This window comes from Galeopterus variegatus, unplaced genomic scaffold, assembly GCF_000696425.1.
Source record: "Galeopterus variegatus unplaced genomic scaffold, G_variegatus-3.0.2 Scaffold15273, whole genome shotgun sequence".
Classification (NCBI taxonomy): Eukaryota; Metazoa; Chordata; class Mammalia; order Dermoptera; family Cynocephalidae; genus Galeopterus; species Galeopterus variegatus.
The window spans coordinates 17558-24100 of record NW_007741384.1 but is presented as its reverse complement, the minus strand read 5'-3'; the positions used below and the strand labels follow the sequence as shown (position 1 = coordinate 24100).

Sequence of the window (6543 nt, the reverse complement as noted above, 5' to 3'; positions counted from 1 at the left end):
GATATATAGGACCATGTCACCTGCAAACAGGGACCGTTTGACTTCATCTTTTCCAATCTGGATGCCCTTTATTTCCTTCTCTTCTCTGATTGCTCTGGCTAGTACTTCCAACACTACATTGAATAGGAGTGGTCAGAGTGGGCATCCCTGTCTAGTCCCTGTGATTGAGTTCTCCGTTCAGGATGATATTGGCAGTGGGTTTATCATATATGGCTTTAATTATGTTGAGATCCTTTCCATCTGTTCCTAAATTATATAGGGTCTTTGTCATGAATGCATGTTGAATTTTATCAAATGCTTTTTCAGCATCTATAGAGATAACCATATGGTCCTTGTGTTTGATTTTATTAATATGATGTATCACATTTATTGATTTGCATATGTCAAAACATGTTCTTTAACAACCAATGAGACAATGAAGAAATTAAAAGGAAAACTAAAAAATATCTTGAGACAAATGAAAATGAAACACAGCATACCAAAACATATGTAATATAGCAAAAGCAGTTCAAAAGGAAACTTTACAGCAGTAAATATCTACATCAGAAAAGAAGAAAGATATCAAATAAATAGCATAATGTTACTCTTCAAGAAACAAGAAAAAGAATAACAAAGCACAAAGTTAGTAGAGGAAGAAAATAAAAAAGACCAGAGCAGAAATAAATGAATAGAGACTAAAACAACAACACAAAAGATCAATAAAACTAAGTGCTTTTGAAAGCTACTTCTGTGTTTTAGGTATTTGCTATAGCACCACTCCACTTCCTATTACCAAAATCTGTATCAGTTTCCTAGGGCTACTGTAACAAAATATTACGAACTAAATGGATTAGAACAATGGATACTTTTTGTTTCCTAAGTCTGGAGGCTGGAAGTCTAAAATCAAGATTTCGGCAGGGCCGTACTCCTTCTGACAGCTCTAGGGGAACTTCCTTCATTGCCTCTTCTACGTCCTGAAGTGTGCTGAAGAACTTTGGTGTTTGTGGCTTACAGATGCATCACTATAGTCACATGGCCATTTAGTCTCTGTGTATTCTTATGTTGTCTTCCCTCTGTGTATGTTTATATCTGTGCCCAAATTTCCATTTTTAAATAATGGCACTAGCCATACAGGATTCGGATACACTCGATTGACTTCGTTTTAACTTGATTATTAAGTTACTAGGGGTTAGGACATAAATGTATCTTGGGGGGGCACAATTCAACACATAACACCAACCAAAGAGCTCTAGCTATAGAAAGCTGAGGAGCTCCAGAAAAGGCTCACAAATTCATCTAGCCATGTCTAAATTTTCTTATGAAAAAAGTAGAGAACATTTTAAATCATAGACTATATATCCCTGTAAGAATTACATGAAGTAATCCTTACTTACAGATTAATATCTGAAACTTATCTAAATCATAAATAACTGTAAACTATTATTACAGCAATTTCGCAATAACTATTATTACAGCAATTTCGATTACTATGTTTCACAAGTAGCAAGTTAAGAAAAAAGGATTGGCTCAGAATGAAGCAGCCTGTGTACCATCTACATTTAAGTAGATTCTCTGTGCCTGTTTTTTAGAGAAGAGAGCTTCCTCAGATCCTTCCCCAAGACTACCAGGCCCCCAAAACAGAGTCAGATGTAATGGATTTGTCTTTCCCTTTGTCACACCACCGATGATCCTGGTATTGCCATGGGTCACTCCCCTGCCTGCCAGTGTTACCAGTATTGTAAGGAAAAACCACACCCAAAGTCTCACTTCTGCCAAAGTATCCCTAAAGCCAAGATCCACATCTTTGATTTTGGGTGGGTGAAGACAAAAGTAGATGCATTCGCACTCTGTGCCCACATGTGTCAAATGAGTAGGAGCAGTTCTCCTCTGAAGCCCTGGAAGTTGACCGTATTTGTGCCAACAAGTACATGGTAAAAAGTTGTGGCAAACATGGCTTTCATGTTCAAGCTCGGCTCCACCTCTTCCACATTATCTGCCTCAATATGTTGTCTCTGCATCAATATGTTGTCCTGCACTGGAACTGACAGGATGCAGACAGGTATTCATGGTGCTTTTGGAAAGCCTCAGGGCACAGAAGCAGGGTTCACAATGGTCACATCATCATGTCTATCCACACTAAGCTGCAGAGCAAAGAGTATGTGATTAGGCCCTATGCAGGACTAAGTTCAAGTTCCCTCACCATCAGTACACCCACATCTCAAAGAAGTGGGGCTTTACCAAGTTTAATGTAGATGAATTTGAAGACATGGTGGCTGAGAATACATCCCCAACCATGGCCCCTGAACAAGTGGAGGGTCCTGCACTCGTGAGGGCTCCACTGTGCTGCACTCCCCTTACACATGTCCAACAAATAATCCTACTTCTTGTCCAAAAGGAAAACGAAAGAAGTAAGGGGTGTTTATGGAAGAAAAGGCAGGTGTGTGTGGTCATTCCACACTTTACACTGGTCTCTGAATGATTGAAGGGTGAGGGAACATTATGACTCTGACATGGGTCCCACTTCTTCCCCTCCAGGCTCATGAGTCAGGTTCTGTAGGGGGAAGGGTGTCAACATGAGCCAAAGGTATCCAGGAGGTCCCTTTTTTGTTTACTTTTACAGCTATCCAAGAACACTGAAGAATTCCACGTTTGTCTTCACAGAGGTGTTCTGCAGCAGAAATAGGCACAGGAGAACAGCTTTTGCTTGGCAAAGAAAGGTAAATAACTCAATTCCTACCCTCCTTTACAAATAAATTTTAAAAGGATAATGGCCATTGTTTTCTTATCCCCTAAGATATGACATGCAATATCCTTAAGATGAGTGAGAATCCCACAGCCACACATTCTGTTTCCTCAAAGTGTCTAAAACAGAGTACCCACAGCACCAAATGATGAAAGAGGGGTCTGCAGAGTCACCACCCCAGGGGACAGATGGAGAGAATAAAATTTCTGCCTGGATAGGAGAAGCTATTCAGGGACCTTCTCTCAATTCCAGAAGGAAGCAGGGGCACTGCCCATCCCTGCCCTGCCCCCAGGTAACTCATCCCTGGCCTTCCCACCAGCTCATCTCCACATAGCAAAGGAACACAAGATCCTCAGCAAGTCCCACACAAGCAGTTCTGCTGCCATGACCTTTGAATGAGGAAAGGCCCCATGGCCCACTCAGAGCACTTTTTTTCTATTCAGCCTGGCCACCCATCACTGGCCCTCTGTCTCCACACTGTAGCTATTCTCCATGGTGGTGGAGTACTTTTGCTGTATTGCGCTGCCTGGACACCTCTACATATGATCCACTTGGCTCTGTGAGCACCTCTCAGGGAGCAGCTCTCAAATTTGCCCAAATCCCCATATCCCACACATCTATCACTCCAGTGAGAACAGCTCAGCCAGGCCCATGTTCCCGTGGGTGCCAAGTGGTTGTTTCTCTTTGACACAGAACAGAGAAGATTTCTAGGGGCCACATGGTCATAAGAAAGGGAAGGCAAAGAATAACATCCTCACATAACAAAAGTAGCTGGGAAACACCACTTGTGGCCCAGAGACTGGAGGAGAAAGCCCCTGGGAAATGACAGGCAGCTAGCACATTGTCTTGGGTTGGGCACAGCACGGAACTTGCAGATTCAATGTCAAACACACCCTGCAGCGCCTCTAGACCCTGGTCACCCTGCAGGCCAGGCTTTCCCCCAACAAAAAAGCCGCTGCCTTTTCCCAGGCTCAAGGAAGCTGCAGAGTTATGTAGCATCAACCTCCAGCTTTCCTCAGACCTATGAGACCGTGGGTCCAGGAAGAGCCCAGACCACAGCAGCATGCACCAGAGGTGCCAAACTGTCCAATGCAGCACTGGCCTCTAGGCATCACTTTTAGGAAAATTTTAGTAAAATTATTATATGTAGAAAACACATTTTATTTTATATTTGTGCTGTTTGAGGTTTTATGGACAAGTTTAATAGTTTAATTTATGCTTTTTAAATTAAGTTTTTAAATGCGTATAGTAATGCAGAGAAAGTAAGTGAATGTAGAATTAAAGAAAAGGAGCAGAAAAAGGAGTAGACATACGGTCATGTTATTCCTATAACATTTTCAGCAAATGGAATAAGCTTTTGATAACTGTGTTACATTCTAATTATTTTTTATTCATGGATGTAGGAGCATGCTTTTCATTTTAATTCACATTTCTGTTAATTAAAATTTCCCTGTGGGTGTAGTGATCTAATTGGAAATACAAAAAGAAATAAAATATCCTATAAAGTAAGAAAAAAGAGCTTTCTCTCTTTAGGTTTTTAACCATTATTCAGAAATGAGTTCTTGATACTGAGTTTAAAGAAAAAAATGTGTGGCATACATTGCTTGGTTTATTAAACTTTATAAATTGGTATAATTTTTTATTAGAATTCAGGTAGATGTTCTGTATTTTATTGGACCCATTAGTTTATTTAGGTTTCCTAGTAGAAATTAATTGTCAGATGACAGTTCAAACAAAATCTCTAGTTCATGTTCTAACAGCAGCATTGAGCAACACTACTTATTTTATATTAATTCTTAACTTTATAAGTTAAAGTTGATATTTTCATTCACCACACACTATGAGTTCTCAATCTCTTTGTGAAAGTTAGATGAAGAAAACGTGTTTTATAAATCAGCAAAAGAGCCTAGTATTTGCTATATCTTTCATATAAAAATAATACTTTTTATTTATTTTAAATTTAGTTCTTTTCATTCCTCTATACATTAAGTTGTTCAACTTCATCCAGTGCTCAAGGTGAATTTTAGGCAAAGGGGGCTGTAAAGGGAAGAGAGAGAAAAAAAAAATAACACAAAGCTGGTCACAGAGCTCTAACATTCCCTGAAACATTTAGCAATAAATGCAATGATTGTAAAGTTGGGCCGAGAGCAAAAATATCACAAGTCAACTGTAAAGCAAATACAATTTTATTTATTTATTTATTTATTTATTTGATTTATTTATTTATTTTTTGACCACTGGCTGGTGCCGGGATGCAAATCTTTGATCTTGGTGTTATCAGCACTACTGATAACCAACTGAGCTAATTAGCCAGCCCTACAAATCCTTTTTGAAAGAACCCCCCTTTACTTCACACTTTGAAAAATGTTTTGTTCATGGAGTCCCTAAAAGAATGAGTCACTCCTCTTACAACGAGAAGATGGAGGGGACACATCTGGGTGGGAGGGGGGAGAGGGAGGAGGGAGGGAGGTTTTGGTGACGGGACACAATAACTAACTACATTGTATATTGACAAAATAAAAATAAAATAAAATAAAATAAAAAAAGAAAAAAAATTGTTTATTTTTTCTCCTTAAAAATATTTTTTCTTGGCTGAGCCCATGGTGCACTCAGGAGAGTGTGGCACTAGGAGCGCAGCAGCGCTCCCGCCGCGGGTTCGGATCCTATATAGGGATGACTGGTGCGCTCACAGTGCTCACTGGCTGAGCGTGGTGCGGCGGGTCTCAAAAAGGACAAAAATATATATATATATTTTTTCTGACATGCCATTTGTTCGTTCAATAGTATGTCCTAACCAGTTCTATTACAAGAACATAGGCTATGAAAAAATGTTTAATTCTGTCTTTAAATTTTAGAAATTTGGACATAGTTATATAGCCTATACTTTAGTTCATACATCTTTCACTCCATAGACTTTTGCCAACTGTATTTAAAACTTCATCATCAATATTTTCTAACTTCTTGACAGCTGGAATTAAAGGGTCAGTGTGTGTGATTGTGTGTGTCTGTGTGTGCACAATTCTTCCCTAAGCTGTGGGACAAGCCCAGTGTCAGCTTTTCACAAACTATTTAGCTTTGCTCAAGCATACTTGGATTAGATCTTAGTCACTGTAGTAGTTTTTACTTTAGGTTTCAACGTGGACATTAAGTAGACCCTGTCTTCATTTTGTCCATATTTCCAGGAGGGGGAGCCACAAACACACGTCTGTGCAATCAAGAGCCACCAGCAGTAGTGCTGACAATCCCTGTGAAAGTAGGAACAAGAGAAATAAATCCCTGAGCTCCTAATCCATTTTGCATCCTGGCACTTCTCCGGGGTCTCTGACCATTTCTATGAAGATAGGTCTAAGCACATTTTGTCCTCAAGTCTGCCTATGGAGGTTGATGATGCTTCCAATTTTTTATCACTTTTATTTTAACTTACAAATTGTAATTGTACATACTTATGGGGCACAATCTGATATTTTGATACATATATGTTGTATAATAATTGGTCAGGGTGGTTAATTTATCAACAAACTTATGGGTTTACCATTTCTTTGTGGCAAAAACATTCAAAAGGCTCTCCTCTAGAACAAAGGATTTTTACACCAAAATTTGTGATCTTCCATGTCAGCATGGACCACTGAAATGGATCAAGTAAACAAAATTTAGGAAAGATTTGGAAACATGAATAAATATAATGCAAAGTATTTTTTTTAAGTGTGTGAAGGTGGCAGGGAAACTAAACACTTAAAGTATAATCACAGGTCAGGGCAAAATGGTTTCCAGCCCCTATAAAATACTCAGGATTTGATGGTGCTGAAGAGCAAGTAGGTGGA

The 6543-nt window shown here is 39.2% G+C and overlaps 1 pseudogene; it reads left to right on the top strand.

Annotated features, from left to right (window-relative positions):
• The first annotated feature begins 1680 nt into the window (after positions 1-1680).
• LOC103582213 lies at positions 1681-2305 on the top strand (annotated as a pseudogene).
• The last annotated feature ends 4238 nt before the right edge of the window (positions 2306-6543 follow it).